An 18,916-nucleotide genomic window follows, 5' to 3' on the forward strand; every position below is an offset into this window, starting at 1 on the left:
GTTTTGTAATTTGGCATGAACTGCTATATTTATATATGATGATATCAAGGTAAATACATTATTTGTTCTCTACTAATATCTTTCATTTGCTAACTATCCGTATCAGTAGTTAGTGCCTTCCATAGTTTGAATCTTTTATTTAGCTGGCAGTAGTGGCGCTCGCTGTATTGCAGTAGCTTGAGCAGCGAAGATTTTTGTGAGGTAAGTGATTTGTGAAAGGTATAGTTTAATGTTAGTCAGGGCCATTCTTTTGTAGGGATCTTTGATAGTCAGATTGCGTTGCGCTAACAAAATATTGTGTGTCAGGTTAAGCACAGTCCTGTATAATTGTTCAAAAGGGGAAGTTTCAACCTGCCATATTCAGACTGGATTTCTCCAGAGGTTTCGTCAAGTTTTTATCGTCTGGCTGGACTTCTGCAGGCGTCTCGATAGGTTTCTTACGTGTCATCTTTCGACTAGTCTTCCTCAGACGTTTCGACTATTTGCTTAATCTTCTGGCTCCAGTTCTCCAGTCGTTTGGATACATTTACTAGAGGCCATCTTATGGTTCGACTTTTGCAGACGTTTCGACAAGTTTTCTATCTTCTGGTTGGATATCAGTAGACTTTACGATAAATTTCTTACTTGTCACTTATGGCTCAACTTCTCCAGACAAGTTTCTCACTTGTTATTTTCAGGCTGGACTCCTCCAGACAATGCCACAAGTTTCTTACTTGTCCGCTTCTGCCTGGAAACTCAGGGTGAATAGTAAGAAATTTCTGGAAACGTCACATTGAAACAAATACGTTACTTGGGTGAGGTTCCGAGGAGGATTAATCGATGCAATTCCATTCAGGAGGTGGTTATGGCAATTGTTAGTTGATGCTCAATACCACCATCACTGCATAATACAGACAAACTACTTTTATGAATCGAGTCAAACAATATAAACAACCACAAGAATTTGTATCTAATAGCGGGTATATTCTAAAGAGGGGTAGGATGTCAAAGGGGCGACTTGGAGCAGGAGAGACATCTCAGGACATTTTAATTTCCAGTGTCTATACTGTTACAAATAAATTCATAAAACTAGCATCACCCGGAAGGATTCAGGATTCACACTCATTGCAGTGGAAGTTCGAAAACATAACAAAATAATTTTTTTTTACGTGCGAAATTTCATCATTTTTTCACTTACTAATGGCTGCATTTGTTGCTGTAGGTACACTTTTCTTCATAAGTTAGAGAGATTCTTCGATGAATTTTGTACAGCATACATACCATATTCGCAGGTGTACGAATCTCTAGAGTTTATTTAATTTATGAAAAAACGAATGAACTCCTATATTTTAAACATCATGTTTAGAAAGAACACAAATTTTAAAGTTAATTACCACAATTTTTACCACAGTTTTTAATAGATTTGGAAAATTCTAGAGTTTCATACAGCTTTAAGCATGGTTCGTATGCTGTGCAAAATTCATCGAAGAATCTCTCTTACTTAAGAAGAAATTTGTACCTATAGCAATGCTGCCACTAGTAAGTGAAAAAAATTATGAAATTTAAAACGTAAAAAAAAAAATTACTTCAGTATGTCTTAGAACTTCCACTGCTATGAATGTAAATTCGGAATCCTTCCAGGTCATGCTGAAAAAGTTTTATGAATTTATTTGTAGAAGTATAGAGAGTGGAAACTGAAATGTCCTGTGGTGCCTCTCCTGCTCCAAGTTGGCTCGTTTGACGTCCTACCCCCTTAAGTAAACATCTAAATTTAGCGTGGGGTAAGACACTCCAGCCAGCCTAGCCATAGCTAAATCAACGGAACACAGCCGTTTACAGAGCAGATGTGGCTGCTGTCGTTGCGTCACGTCCCATAACTGAGAACGTTCACCCGCATTTATTGTACGGGGGTGGTGATGTGCAGGTTGTGGGGGGGGAGGGGGTTGGTTTTTTTTTTAACACCTTCCAATACAAAAATGAGCAATCTGAGAAAGATACTTAGGCACGGCAACAATTACTAATCTGCAAATGTTTTTGATTTGAAGCTGACCTGGGACTCTCTGTAGCTTTCACAGACCTTTCCGCTTTGTTGCCAACAATTAGAAATTTTAAAGAGCAATAATACCCACTTGACCACTCATACATGTTATGACTATACAGAGATTTAAATTTTTAAAAACTGTTTCGACAGATGCTAATCAGTGTTATTCGATATGAAACCTCTGTCTCACTCTTTCCACCGAACGGGTAATGGGCCTTGTATAGAATGTCCACCTCTGTCACTATGCCACGAAGTGTAATGAAAGTTGACAGTTTAATTGACATGTACCCCAGTGAGTACTGAGTTACCATCTTAAGTCACAAAACTTTGAAGATGTCGTACTGGTCGCCTACGATCAACAGTATCAGCTGATCACAGTTAGCTATAAACTATTGGCTTTTGGCGTCCTGAGGAGAATGCAACAGATCTCGAAATTTGCAACAGGGAGCCCTGTGTCGACCTAGACAGTGGAATAACTGCTGCATCCACACGATTTGGCGTCTAGGAGTCTATTGCGGACAACAGAAAAAATACCAGCATATTGGTCCGTGAAGAAAGTGCGCAGGGGAATACCCGTGATGGAACCTGGGTCAATGGCAACGGTTTATGTTCAATGATGATCACAGGCTTGACTTGATGTCTATCGTCAAAGAAGAGTGTGTAGGCCAGATACCAGCACGTCTCAGGTGTTTACACCAACAACGCATTCTTATCTGATGTATCAATATCTTCTTTATTCGTTTTTGGTCGTTTGATACCAAGCCTTGCCTTGCCTGATCAGAACCATATGCCAAGAGTACTGTGTTTTGCAACTTCTGCCAATGTCTTAAATACGTATATGTTGGAGCTTGGGAGAGTCGTTGGAGGGAAAATGAAAATGTAGTAGAGGTGGTAGGGGGAGAGGAAAGGAAGCAGTGATGGGTTTATGTGAGTTTAACAAGTGGTGTCTTGCTAATATCGTAGAGGTATAATTATGTAAAAACTGTTATTAAAACATTAATAGAACAATGGATACGTAAAAAGTAAAGGACGTAAAATAGTAAAATTACAAAATGGAGCGCGATTGACTGAGAGTGGAGAAAGAAGGCAAGGGGGTTTTTGGTGGCAAGGTTGCTATGGGCTTAACAAGAGAGCGTGATGTACCATAATTCCAAAAGCTCAACTGTATAAAAAGCCTTCAGTTATAATATCAGAAACATAGATCGATAATGCGTAAAACTGTAAAAGAGAATAAAATAGAAGATTATTTAAGACCGTAAAACGATATAAAATAAAAGGTTGTAAATGTGGAAAGAAACTACCTAAAGCTGAATTAATGTCTTAAGATATTAAATACGTGAAACTTTGAAAGTGTGAAACCGTAAGATAACGATATGAAAGTGTGCCAAATAAAACTGTATAAAATTTTTCGTTGTAAGTATATACCTAGAACAATGTATATATAAATTGTGCAATAATAAAGTCCGTAAAATTACAGAAATGAAATTATTTACAGGGCCTGTAACTGCATGGAGTGTCATCAAATATTAAATATTTTAAATCACTGAAATTTAGAAAATGCTAAAAGTATAAGACAATAAATTATAAAAGTGAAACCACGAGCAGCAACTAAAGTTAGAGGGATTAGGATGTAGCAACTGTGGTAACACTACATTTACTTCTGCTTGGTGCCGTTGTGCACCGCTCAATTTTGCAGTACGTACGAAAGTCAATCTGTTCGACGACCCGCCGTTGGGGCGGTGTGTGAGTCGATAAACTGCCGCTGTCTCTCCTCGGTGAGTGGGGCTCTTAATCATACGTGAGCTGCGGCGAAGTGGACGACTGGAAGAGGTCTTCAAAGTTTCTATACAATGCGCTGTCAATAAGGTCGTTCTACTGATCTGAAGCGTTGCCGGGCTCTTGCGGGCGGTGTGTAAAAATCTTCATTGCGCTCTAGGACCTTTACATAATTCCACTGAGGAAATCATAGGATACGATGCGTCATATATGTCATAGGATATGATATATCATATCCTATGAAATCAAACAGTATGATATGATATGTCTTTAACTATATACATCGACTGTTCTACGCCTTTGCTTTAAATATATCAGTGAAATTTTTTATCTAATTTTATTTTGCAAACTTTCTGAGTGAGATTTAAATGTTTTATACTTCCAGACTTTTAATATCTTAATACTCAAATTCAGTTTTAGCTATTTCACTTCTACTTTTATAATCTATTTCTTTTCTTCTTTTATAGTTTTACATATTCACTTGTCTACACTTGTGATATTCTAATAGAGGCTTTTTACATAATTAACTTGTCGAAATTTTACGATAACACCCTCGCTTGTTAAACCTATAGTATATCTACCTCTACCCATTCCTCCCCCTCCCTTATCATCTCTCCCCACTCTCAAACCAACTAGCTCCATTTTATAATTTTATTGTTTTATGCCATTTAAAGTTGGTATACCGACTGTTCTCCTCTATAAGTATACTAATGAGAAATTATACATAATTATACCTTCTGCAATTTTTGGAAGACCCCTCTTGTTAAACTCATAACATCCAGACCGCCCTATTCGAGCGTCCTTTCCCCTCCCTCATTCACCCTCTCTCCAGTTTCCCTTCCCTCCAAACTCTTCTCTACATCCAACATATACTTCATGAAGACACTGACCGAAGTTGCAAAACACAGTACTCTGATGTGTGGTTCTGAACAGACAAGACGAGTTGGTGACGCAGCTATGTATGTAAATTCTACATTTCTGTACAGTTATTAGATGGTACATATTTAATTTTATTTTGTTTTAGATCCGAAGATGACCCCTAGTGATCCAATCATGTAATATATTTAAAAATCTGCAACTGCGACTGAATAATAAATGAGATCTGTACTAAATATTAATACAGATTCTGATTCTCACAAGACCTACGACGGCTGTAGGGAAAGTGGTACAAATCAGGAGGCGAGGAACTATTTTATTTTACCGAACTTCACAACCGAAACTAACAAGGAACTGAAATATATTTAACAAGGTATACCTATATCATAATATAATTCCGAGGTATGTAAAAGCTCAAATCGGAAATAATAAAGCAACAGCTTGGCCATAAACGAAAAAGGTGAAATTGTATGGGTAAAAGCAGTAATAAATCAGGTATGCCTACGAGAAGAAGGATGTATTAAACGAAGAGTTATACTAATTGCACTTTAAGAGAGCCAGAATGTTATTTCCAGTATAATGTGACAGCCTATTTAGATCTTTTGATAACAGAGCGGACACTGAAAGAAGAGTAATTATTGCATTATGAGAAAACATTATGTATTACTTGAAAGTAATACTGTGCCTAAAAAGCACGAGTTCTTGGAAAAAAGTTGCTAGTATTACAGAAATCCCGTTACACTGAAGAGATGTCTCGTCTATCAGAAGGTTTGGACAATAACCCCAAACCAACATTAAGACGAAAAGACATTAAGATGATACACCACCCGCACTAATATCATTTACAGCATTAGTTGAGACTATTACTAATATCAAATGCGATAGTGAATTATCAAAGCTTTCCACTCATAAACAGAATGTGCTAGCCGTCAAAGTCACCAACTCGTTGCAGTCAGGAAGCAATTGTAATAATAAAACTAGGACTGTAGATAACTTCAGTAAGAAATCACATGGGCCAATAAAGGCAGCAGTCTGGCACTGGTGAGTGATGGAAAATATGAAAATGAAATAGAAAAATACTTGTCTGGAAACGAGATTAAAGAAGTAATGAGAGATCCAACAAACATGTTGCATGCACAACAGAGACGCTAAGTTCAAAACTCAAGTTATCTGTTTTGCGACAGAGAAAAAAAGCGAAACATAGTCATGAACACGGAAACGCCAGACCGACCCACACAGGTAAAGCTTCATAAGAAAGCCAAATCCACTATCATTATATCCCACACGAGGCAAAGTCTAACGACCAGACAACTGCAGTGCTAGCACAAAAGTTGAAAACGCTATACACGTTTAGTGAGCCGTATACAGTTTGCGGACAAAGTTAAGAATACAGTCATACCAGCTGATTCCCTCTTTCTGTCTCTGGGCGTGGTGAATTCGTATAATAGCGTGCCTGTCTGTGATACGTTAGGGTTAATTAAGAGCAACCTTATAAAACACAAAAAATGGCTACAGCAGAAACCGTTTAATTAGTGGAGCTTTTAGAACTGACTTCACGTTTTACGGGAAGATATACCACTAACCTGAAGGGCTAGCCATGGGATATTCCCTAGCCGGCATTGTGGCTGACATTTGCCTTCGTTATTTACAAAACGAACTATTCACTAACAAACCTGCAGTAGCCAGCAAGATCCTCTGTTGTTACCGCTCTACGTACGATGCAATATTGTTGGCTAAAGGAGATCAAAGCGATATTAATGACATAACGGAGAAAATGGGTGCCAGTCACCCAAAGCTTTGGTTTACTGTTAAGCACGAAAATACTGGAAACATTAACTACCCCGACAATATGGTTACGAGAGAGACGGCTTAACCAGTTTTAGTGTGTAAAGAAAACTAATATGTGCTGATATTATTATTGACTAGATTTTGGCACTTTTAATGTATCAAGATAGCATATTTTGGATCGATGATTACTATATCACTGAAACTGACATCAAGCGAGCATGAGAAGAATAAAGAACTCGTTGTTATGAAGTAACTTTCACTAGGCAACGGCTATTCACTCTCAAAAGTAACTTAATTTCTACAAAGAACTAAAAGACAGTTGTGTAAGATCAATGGCAGCACGCTAAGATGTGAACAGGCAGACAAGAATGTTGGTTACATGCCCATGAGTTACAGAGGATGAGTTTCAAGAACTATTAGTAGACAGTTTCACTATGCAAATTAACCTATTGGGCTTAAGACTAATGACACTATTCGCTTCAAATTGAGTCACCGTGTCAACAGCAAAGCCGTGAAATTCACAGCAGCAAGTGTATATTAATTAAAGTGTGGTAACAGTCCGTAAGACTACATGGGTCAAGCAGGCAGGAAGTTTGAAACACACTTTCATGAAAGAAAAATACGCAAGTGAAAGTAAGTCGGTGGAAGACGACCAACTGGCTACACTGCCTTAAATGTTAGGCTTATCAGTGTTTTCGCACAATACTTGTGGACTGTCCGCATTCATCTCCTGAAGTAACAGCACTTTCAAGTCCCAAAACCTCATGAAAAATATAGACTTTAACTCAGTATTTCTGACAATTACATTCCGTGAATTAACTTTTCTCTCCGAGAAGACTTTCACTTACTAATTACACTGCCAGAAAGGAAATGCAAAGCTGACAGGGACATGGTTATTTTATAGATGAGTGACGCAACAGGTAGTTCGTGATTGTAGGAGTATGTGAAAAGAGATTCAGACCATATGAACCGAACTTGTCACAGTGAAGGGTGCACGAACATCGCAACGCTTCAGTACAGTCGTAAGCCGTGATGTGGAGTACAGTGTAAGTCTTATCAGCAGACTCTCACTATCATAACCATCTACAATCTTTACCGGCTAAAATCTTCCCACACAAGGGCCCTTATAATTGTCTATAACGTGAGACTAAATCTTGCCACAGTGGTTTGATGAGATGGAGGAATAAGAGATAAACAGCCACAAACGAGCTTTCACTACGGGCTGATTTAACAGACAATCAAAAGCGAGGTTTCACTGAGGACTGATTTCTGAAATTTTAAGGTTATAAGTGTACCCAGCAGATCAATACACCTAAAGCTGGAGTGTGTCAGAAGGGATTTAGAAATTCCCCGGAAACGTTTGATGTCTACATCTGTCGTTTACGTATGTTGAGTTGTGGTGCACCTGCAGTCAAGTATAACGAACTGTGTTCTACGTTCTAGCAGAAAAACTGTCATTGGTAAATGTCTGAATTGTGCTGTAATGAGCCGAAGGATTACACAGATCACAGTAACGATACAAACTGAAAAAAGGGAATTATACTTCTCATTGACGTTAGAGTATGCCAAATGAAGAAACTAACACGGAATGTGTACAATACCGTTTCGCTGTAACATCTGGTATACTTGCAAGGAGCTAGGACATAAGTCACCCAGCTTTGTAGATGTATCGACGGAAATGGAAACATTATGTCACCACTACGTTCACGCGTTTAAAGGTACTTACTATAGAGATATCAGCGTCCGCAGCATACAGCCAAGCTGAGTCTTCATATGCTGCTGCACTGCGTATTGATAATAGCCTGTTTTTTGCGAGTTCTGTACGAAAATCCAAGCAATACCAATGAAATATCTGTACACTTATTGACTGTGTTGTACTGGATGTAGGGCACAGCAGTTATGCACAGGTGAACAGATTTGCGAGAATACACTACTTCATGAAACTGTACCAGGCTCCTAAAAGAATCTTCAGTATGAACCGTTCTAGACGGAAAATTTATTGATTCCAGCATAAACTTCAATGATTTCGACAGACATTTGTTGATTTCGGCGTAAAACTCAGCACCTCCAACCGAAAAATTCACTGATTTCCGTAATGGAATAAGTGGAGAATGACCCGGGATTTCTCACGTTTTCTCGGTCATTAGGGTAGCTGTACGTTCAGGGCAATAAATATCATTGCTTTAAGATTACAGTACAAGCTATTCCACTTTCCCTGTCACGTTTCGATAGCTACCTTAGTCTTCACGTAGTGCTCTGACCGACGTCTTGGCTCTTATGCAGCCTACCACAGCTGTTTTCTGACACCGATATGGCAACAGACTTCGCGTAAAAAATATCAAACCATCAAGTAATGATACCTTAGTAAGAAGTACAAGAAAGGAGACTCCCAGAGTATCGAGCTTGAAATATGGAACCTAGGACGTACACCTGGCAGCATCAGTAGGAACCATAACTGCAATGTCTTTCCACCACTAGGGCCAATGTGAAGATCAGCTCTATCACAATCGCTTTTCTCGAAGCCAGATCTAACAGTAATATAAACTAATACTGAAGGCGTATCATCTGAAAAACTTGTATTATCTGATATCTCCAGTCATACAGCTTGCGACATATTACTAATACAGGAAACTAGAGAACCACAATATCGAAGAGTAAAAATAAATGGTATGGTCTTTATCACTGGAGTTCCCCATGGAAACCATGGTAGTGCTGTGTTTGCTAAAACTGGCATAAACATCCTGCCAACAGGTTTAACCTCAGAAAATGACACAGAGATACTGGCTGTTGAGACCCGGTCTCGCAATGTGATGTACGGTATATGAACCACAAAATGCTGAGCTGAAGTTCGTGGAAGCCCATAATTTTTAGTCCGTGTCATTAAAGCTGGTCACTGATGTCATAGCACATATGGGGGTTATCGGAAGACTGATGAGAACAGAGAAGATGTTGAAGAATCGGATGAACAGATGGGGCTGATAGTAGTACACGCTCAACAGCTGCCGCCCTCCATTATCAGTGGGAAGTTGCTAAAATCTTTGTCAGTGAACACAATGCCCACCAGGAAAACAATGTTTCGAACCTTTCCCACACACTCACCACCGATTAATTATTTGTACTGTTGCAGCAGTAGTGAAGCCAGAAACTGACCAGTTTAACTGGGATTTAATTGTAAGCGAGCACATTGGGAAAAGTTCTGTTTATAAGTCGATAAAGAAATTACAAGCCTAAGCCAAACACATAGATGTACGATAGGTTTATCGAATTAATCAGAATCAACTCTTGTACATATAGTCCTAGGGGCAGAAGAACACCTTATATACATCGACCCGATAACGATTCGAGATCTGGAAATACAGACAAAATGTTCAAATGTGTGTGCGTTCTTAAAGGACAAAACTGCTGAGGTCATCGATCCCTAGACTTACACACTACTTACACTAACTAATGCTATGAACAGCACATACACCAATGTCCGAGGAAAGACTCGAACCTCCGGCGGGAGGGGCCACGCAGTCAGTGACATGGCACCTCTAACATCGTGGCTACTCCACGCGGCGATACAGACACATATTTTATCCGAAGAAACAATTCAGATAGGCGAGGACCTATTGATTGTTGTATCAGCAACCAGAAGAGAGGAATGATGTAGTACAGCGTCACAACTATACGTGAAACGGAACAGCCGTAAGGTATGGACGTTGCTGAACAGTGATCCAAGTGCTCCTCCAGGCCTGTTTAATATAACTTAGATCAAATTGCAGATCAGGTACTACTAAATAGAAAAAACTAAAAGAATGACAGTGAACAGGAACTTTCAAACAGATACTGACGATGAAGGTTACCTTGGTATCCCTCTCACCATGGAAGTAACTTCTCAGTCTATGAAAAATTATAAAGCGGAAGGCTTTGATGATCTAAGGGCAGAACAAATTAAAATGTCTGGGACAGTAATAAAGACATGTATCTTAAACGTAATGAACACCTGCATGTCAAAATTATGGATTCCTAAGATCTGGAAAGAAAACCAACGGATACTAAACACTTCCGATCAGTTTATCTGTATAAAGTCTTCAAAAGGCTGATCTTCAATTGCGTCTCACAACATGCGCGCATGTTTCCCCCATCCCCCACTGCCCAGAAGTGTTAAACTGCGGTAAAACCCTTAATCTGACTTAGCTCATAGAATACAGATACGACAGAGGACAAGTTACGGGAGTGGCATTCATGTATCTGCCAGCAGCGAGTGACATTTCCAACCGCAGGAAATTGATTAGAAAAGTACGTTCATTCATAAAACACTACTGTTTAACACAGTGCATTCAGCTTTTGCTGCAAAACAGGTGTATGCTTGTCACTCGGAATAATAAGAAGAGGCGATGGAGGGCTTTGGAATAATGGTTTCCCGCAGGGTAGTGTACCGGCATCCCTGTTGTACAACACCTAAACAAACGACCAGCCAATCAACTCTGGAAGAAGAACATTTATTTATACAGATGACACACTAAGTGAAGCTCAAAGCAAAAATTGAAGCAATGGATATGACGGTGAAAGTAACTCTTCAGGATCTTTTCACGTATACTGCCATTAACTACCTAAAGCTAAATCCCGGAAAGAAGCTGGTCTGTGCCTTCATGTGAGAAACCCGGAAGCCTGGAGGAAGTTTATACACTCCTGGAAATGGAAAAAAGAACACATCGACACCGGTGTGTCAGACCCACCATACTTGCTCCGGACACTGCGAGAGGGCTGTACAAGCAATGATCACACGCACGGCACAGCGGACACACCAAGAACCGCGGTGTTGGCCGTCGAATGGCGCTAGCTGCGCAGCATTTGTGCACCGCCGCCGTCAGTGTCAGCCAGTTTGCCGTGGCATACGGAGCTTCATCGCAGTCTTTAACACTGGTAGCATGCCGCGACAGCGTGGACGTGAACCGTATGTGCAGTTGACGGACTTTGAGCGAGGGCGTATAGTGGGCATGCGGGAGGCCGGGTGGACGTACCGCCGAATTGCTCAACACGTGGGGCGTGAGGTCTCCACAGTACATCGATGTTGTCGCCAGTGGTCGGCGGAAGGTGCACGTGCCCGTCGACCTGGGACCGGACCGCAGCGACGCACGGATGCACGCCAAGACCGTAGGATCCTACGCAGTGCCGTAGGGGACCGCACCGCCACTTCCCAGCAAATTAGGGACACTGTTGCTCCTGGGGTATCGGCGAGGACCATTCGCAACCGTCTCCATGAAGCTGGGCTACGGTCCCGCACACCGTTAGGCCGTCTTCCGCTCACGCCCCAACATCGTGCAGCCCGCCTCCAGTGGTGTCGCGACAGGCGTGAATGGAGGGACGAATGGAGACGTGTCGTCTTCAGCGATGAGAGTCGCTTCTGCCTTGGTGCCAATGATGGTCGTATGCGTGTTTGGCGCCGTGCAGGTGAGCGCCACAATCAGGACTGCATACGACCGAGGCACACAGGGCCAACACCCGGCATCATGGTGTGGGGAGCGATCTCCTACACTGGCCGTACACCACTGGTGATCGTCGAGGGGACACTGAATAGTGCACGGTACATCCAAACCGTCATCGAACCCATCGTTCTACCATTCCTAGACCGGCAAGGGAACTTGCTGTTCCAACAGGACAATGCACGTCCGCATGTATCCCGTGCCACCCAACGTGCTCTAGAAGGTGTAAGTCAACTACCCTGGCCAGCAAGATCTCCGGATCTGTCCCCCATTGAGCATGTTTGGGACTGGATGAAGCGTCGTCTCACGCGGTCTGCACGTCCAGCACGAACGCTGGTCCAACTGAGGCGCCAGGTGGAAATGGCATGGCAAGCCGTTCCACAGGACTACATCCAGCATCTCTACGATCGTCTCCATGGGAGAATAGCAGCCTGCATTGCTGCGAAAGGTGGATATACACTGTACTAGTGCCGACATTGTGCATGCTCTGTTGCCTGTGTCTATGTGCCTGTGGTTCTGTCAGTGTGATCATGTGATGTATCTGACCGCAGGAATGTGTCAATAAAGTTTCCCCTTCCTGGGACAATGAATTCACGGTGTTCTTATTTCAATTTCCAGGAGTGTATTACCTGGAGAGGGCAGTAACTACGATACTCCAAAATTCCCTCACATCAAAGATCATTGCCTAGAAATCATACTAAACCTTACTAAAAGTATCTGCCGAAATAATATCATCCGTAAACTTATCGGCAATATCTGCGGCTCACGACCAAATGTGCTCCGTGCTTCTGTCCTGGAACTAAGCTTCTCTGCAGCAAAATAGCAACACCAGTGTGTCGGAATTGGAATGAGCATGAACACATTGCGTCTGGCTGCCTATGTCTAGCTCTGTCACCAAAATTTATAATATTTTAGGTATGGCACCGCCTGACATCGGCAGAAGAGAGGCATAGAAATTAAGAAAAAGAGGCGTTAAACTGATCCCAAGCACCGCCGGTTTTTTGTATAAACTCAGAATCCTATGTTGATTTCAAGAAGGACGCTCACGTGGACAACATGAGCAACTCCATCAGAATCTGGAAGCGCTGATGAGACCATCAAAAAAGAACGCACTCAGGGCTTTTATTTGCCGTATGTGACACGGAAGATACTAAACCGACTCTAGCACTCAGGGTGTCACGATGCATGGCGAACCTCAGAAAGCGGGGCTTCAGGACTGAAGATGAGTCCTGTGAGTGTGGGGACCTGCAGGACCCAAATCGCCTTGTCTGTAGAAACCTGCTCGATTTTTGCACCACACAAGATCTGTATGCGGAATGTGATAAGGACATTACGACGCTCCGCCTAACAGAGAATCAGCACTGTCTGGCAGAACTTTTATTATTCTGTTTGTATTGTATTATCTACCTCCTGCTCACGTCAGATCAATAAATAAATAATAGCAATGAGAAGAAAACGAGTTTCCTGCTCCGTACAGGTTCTGATTTCTCTCGTTTTCACAGTCCTTACGTGAGAAGTAAGTTTGTGACGTTAAATCATTTTGCAGCCTGTTGCAAATGTACGTTCTCCAAATTTCCACAATAATATGTTGCTGAGAGAACTTTTTTACACACCTCCGAATTGCTTCTATGTCTTCTGCTCGTCAGACTACCTTGCTGGAAAATCGATAAATTTTTTTTCTGGAAGTGGTTTCATGTTATTTAGGATTCCAATAAACCATATTATTCCCCACTCTCTTGGCTACAAATTCCCATTTTTCGGCATAATCTCCGCTCATTGCAATGGCCTTTAGGGTGTTGTACACACGCTTGGTAGCACTCTATTAGTCCACATCGATGCCGCCTTGTTGAATCAATGACCACCCCATGATCCACGTACAGCTTCCCACGGGCTACGGCCTTCTTTCGCCCAGACAGATGGAAGACGGAAGGTGCGAGATCCATACTGTAGGGTGTATGAGGAAGAACAGACCAGAAACGTTTTGTGCGCAGGGTGAAGTCGTTTCTTCATTATCGTAAAGGTGTGTGTGACCGACCTGCACGCGGCAGGTTTGCGTGACTTTGTTGCGACGATCACAGTGTATTCACCCAAATACTCACCGTGGTTTTTTTCACTTCATGGTCTCCATGGAAGTTCTCCAAGCGCCTATGAATATCTGCGATACTCTTGTTTTCCACCAAGAGAAGCAAAACGACAGCCCGGTACCTGGAACGCACCACCTTTACGGACACAATTTAAAAGGCTGCGTAGAGCACCGCAATCTTCGTCAAATTATAGGGGCTCAAGGGGGTGTATTCCATGATGCTCTACAGCAAATTCCGCTTTTTTCAACTTAAATTGGCCGAGGAAAAAATTTGCTGCACTACCTATTGAATGCCTCATATATTCACAAAAAAACAACACCAAGGAGTAGTTAATGTACAATAATGGAATTTCGGTAAAATATTTGTCTAGGTCACATATTTAAGTGAGTAACTTTGCAAGATGGTTAGTTAATGTAAGCGCGATACACGCCACTGCGAATGTAAACTACTGGTACATCAATAAGCAGTGTTACTGCCAGAATGTTGAGCGCAAGCACGAAAATGTGCATTCACTGTGTTGTTGTGACAGTTTTTGAAAATACAACCGTTCGCTGGACGAAAGATCCGTACCCAAAGACTGGAAAGTTGCACAGGTCACACGAATATTCAACAAAGGTAAGAAATTACCTCGAATAAAACGCTCTACTGACACACAGTCAACATCGTTTTCGAAAATATCATTCTTGTGAAACACAACTAGCTCTTTACTTGCATGACGTGTTGAGCGCTGTTGACAAGGGATTTCAGTCTGATTACGTATTTCTGGATTTCCGCAAGGCTTTTCACACTGAACCCCACAAGCGGCTGGTAGTGAAATGGCGTGCTATGGAGTATCGTATCAATAATGTGACCTGTCAGAGAGGTCACACTTCGTAGTTATTGACGGAAAGTGATCGAGTAAGACAGAAGTGATTTTTATCGTTCCCCAAGGTAGCACTATACTCCCTTTGCTGTTCCGAATCAATATAAACGATTTGGGAGACAAACTGAGGAGCTGTCTTAGGTTGTTTCCAGATTATTCTGTCGTTTATCAACTAATAAAGTTATCAGTAGATCAAAACTAATTACAAAACAAAACGATGTAGAAAAGTTTTCTATATGGTGCGAATACACACCCACACCCCATATATTGTTGGCTTTAAATTAGTTGTTTCACAGTGAACATTGTGGGTTAACGTCATATCAGTGACTGTATTTCTGCCAAGCCTTTCTGCAGTACCGCAGAAGAAACATTTAGCTTCTTCAAGTCCTGTTGCACAAACTCGTTCAAACTCAATGAGGTGTAGATAATGAAGTCTTTCTTAATTCTTAATGAAGTCTTTCTTGTCTTCAAGGCGTTCTTGACTGACGATAACCCACAATGTTCAGTGTGAAACACAACTATATATATATATATATATATATATATATATATATATACACTCCTGGAAATTGAAATAAGAACACCGTGAATTCATTGTCCCAGGATGGGGAAACTTTATTGACACGTTCCTGGGGTCAGATACATCACATGATCACACTGACAGAACCACAGGCACATAGACACAGGCAACAGAGCATGCACAATGTCGGCACTAGTACAGTGTATATCCACCTTTCGCAGCAATGCAGGCTGCTATTCTCCCATGGAGACGATCGTAGAGATGCTGGATGTAGTCCTGTGGAACGGCTTGCCATGCCATTTCCACCTGGCGCCTCAGTTGGACCAGCGTTCGTGCTGGACGTGCAGACCGCGTGAGACGACGCTTCATCCAGTCCCAAACATGCTCAATCGGGGACAGATCCGGAGATCTTGCTGGCCAGGGTAGTTGACTTACACCTTCTAGAGCACGTTGGGTGGCACGGGATACGTGCGGACGTGCATTGTCCTGTTGGAACAGCAAGTTCCCTTGCCGGTCTAGGAATGGTAGAACGATGGGTTCGATGACGGTTTGGATGTACCGAGCACTATTCAGTGTCCCCTCGAAGATCACCAGTGGTGTACGGCCAGTGTAGGAGATCGCTCCCCACACCATGATGCCGGGTGTTGGCCCTGTGTGCCTCGGTCGTATGCAGTCCTGATTGTGGCGCTCACCTGCACGGCGCCAAACACGCATACGACCATCATTGGCACCAAGGCAGAAGCGACTCTCATCGCTGAAGACGACACGTCTCCATTCGTCCCTCCATTCACGCCTGTCGCGACACCACTGGAGGCGGGCTGCACGATGTTGGGGCGTGAGCGGAAGACGGCCTAACGGTGTGCGGGACCGTAGCCCAGCTTCATGGAGACGGTTGCGAATGGTCCTCGCCGATACCCCAGGAGCAACAGTGTCCCTAATTTGCTGGGAAGTGGCGGTGCGGTCCCCTACGGCACTGCGTAGGATCCTACGGTCTTGGCGTGCATCCGTGCGTCGCTGCGGCCCGGTCCCAGGTCGACGGGCACGTGCACCTTCCGCCGACCACTGGCGGCAACATCGATGTACTGTGGAGACCTCACGCCCCACGTGTTGAGCAATTCGGCGGTACGTCCACCCGGCCTCCCGCATGCCCACTATACGCCCTTCGCTCAAAGTCCGTCAACTGCACGTACGGTTCACGTCCACGCTGTCGCGGCATGCTACAAGTGTTAAAGACTGCGATGGAGCTCCGCATGCCACGGCAAACTGGCTGACACTGACGGCGGCGGTGCACAAATGCTGCGCAGCTAGCGCCATTCGACGGCCAACACCGCGGTTCCTGGTGTGTCCACTGTGCCGTGCGTGTGATCATTGCTTGCACAGCCCTCTCGCAGTGTCCGGAGCAAGTATGGTGGGTCTGACACACCGGTGTCAATTTGTTCTTTTTTCCATTTCCAGGAGTATATATACACACACACACACACATATATATATATATATATATATATATATATATATATATATATATATATATGTGTGTGTGTGTGTGTGTGTGTGCGTGTGTGTTTTCGCACCATATAGAAAACTTTTCTAAATCGATTTGCAATTAGTTTTGATCTACTGATGACTTTATTAGTCGATAAACGACAGAGTCATCTGGAAACAACCTAAGACAGCTTCTCAGTTTGTCTCCCAAATCGTTTATATTGATACGGAACAGCAAAGAGAGTATAGCGCCACCTTGGGGAACGCCAAAAATCACTTCTGTCTTACTCGATGACTTTCCTTCAATAACTACGAACTGACAGGTCACATTATTGAGACGATATTCCATAAGCACGCAATTTGACTACAAGCTGCTTGTGGGATACAGTGTCAAAAGCCTTCCGGAAACCGGAAATCCAGAAATACGTATTCAGTCTGAAATCCCTTGTCAACAGCACTCAGCACTTCAAGTGAGTGAAGAGCTAGTTGTGTTTCACAAGAACGATGTTTTCGAAAACCATGTTGACTGTGTGTTAGTAGAGCGTTTTATTCCATGTAATTTCTCACTTTTCTTGAATATTGGTGTGACCTGTGCAACTTTCCAGTCTTTGGGTACGGATCTTTCGTCCAGCGAACGTATGTACTTTCGTTTTTCGTGGTATTCCCGGGTGATCTCGTCATTCTCCAAGCCACAATGGATCAACACAAGAATGAACTACTCGTATATCCAGTCGTACATGTAGTTTGTTTTATCTCGGCGTAATGATATCTACCAGCAGTAAAATGCAACGTGTCACACTGCTCGCAGTGTACATGAGTTGTTAGAAGGGCACTTGGGTGAGTTTACCGTGCTGTCCTGGCCACAAATTTAAACTCGATCGTGAATCTGTGGTACCACATCGACAGGGCAGCTCGCTCCAAGGCTCCTCACGCAAGACACCTAGCAGAGCAACAGCACTAGAGACGGCATGGCTCCACACACCTTTCGGTACCTTTCAGAAAAAAATGGCTCTCAGCGCTACGGGATTAATATCTGAGGTCATCAACTTACAACTACTTAAACCTAACTAACGTAGGGACATCACACACATCCATGCCAGAGGCGGGATTCGAACCAGCGACTGTAGCAGCAGCGCGGTTCCGGACTGAAGCGCCTAGAACCGCTAGGCCACATCGCCCGGCGGTACCTTCTAGAACTTCACTGACTTTCTCCCTGCGCGCCTCGCAGCGATCCGCTCTGCAAAAGGTGGCTTTTAACATGTGGTCACATTTGTGTGACAAGACAGTGTAGAGTCTTATGTTGCACTTTAAATTACGCTAGTTCCAAGAATTTCTCTCCTAAAAGACTCAATCTATCTTACAGTATATTTTCGAGATTTGACATACTAAAACGTACGATTGTGTTCGAATTTGTGTTTCATTTACCTTTCCCAAAAGTTCAGTCTCCCCCACCGAGTGAAAAACAATAGTCAAACAATTTCCGAGAACGTCTATAGTTACTGATTCCATTACTATTCTAGAGGGCGTTACGGTTCATCCCTCATACAAGGAGTCTTTCACAACACCCCCCCCCCCCCCCCACCACACGCCCTTCCCACAAACACATTAAACAAATAATAATAAAAACTTACTGTGAGATCGGTCGACTTTGAGGGCTATGTTGCATTTCCTGCTTCGTTGTGAGAGTACCGTATTCTCGACCAAGTCACGTCGCGCATTTGTAACTGTACTGCATTAGGTAAACGTGGAACGCAAAGCGCCTCTTGTTGTGTTCCCGCCATCTCATCTCAACGCACCCCTCAGGGCAATGAACGAGAGAGAAAGTAAGAAAACTAGCTGCAGCGCGGAGACCTCCAGCGGAAGCCACAAGAACTGACAACTGGCATCAAAGCAAACATTTAGTTTCAATTCGCAAGTTAAAAATCCCTCAAGGTTCTTTTTCTTTTTTGTTTTTCTTCGTGTAGAAGACGTAGTCTTGTGAATGCTCATGACCCTTTTTGGAGCACCCTGTGCTTCTACTCTTTGTAACTACTTTCTCTT

Source organism: Schistocerca americana, chromosome 6, assembly GCF_021461395.2.
Source record: "Schistocerca americana isolate TAMUIC-IGC-003095 chromosome 6, iqSchAmer2.1, whole genome shotgun sequence".
NCBI classification, from domain to species: Eukaryota; Metazoa; Arthropoda; class Insecta; order Orthoptera; family Acrididae; genus Schistocerca; species Schistocerca americana.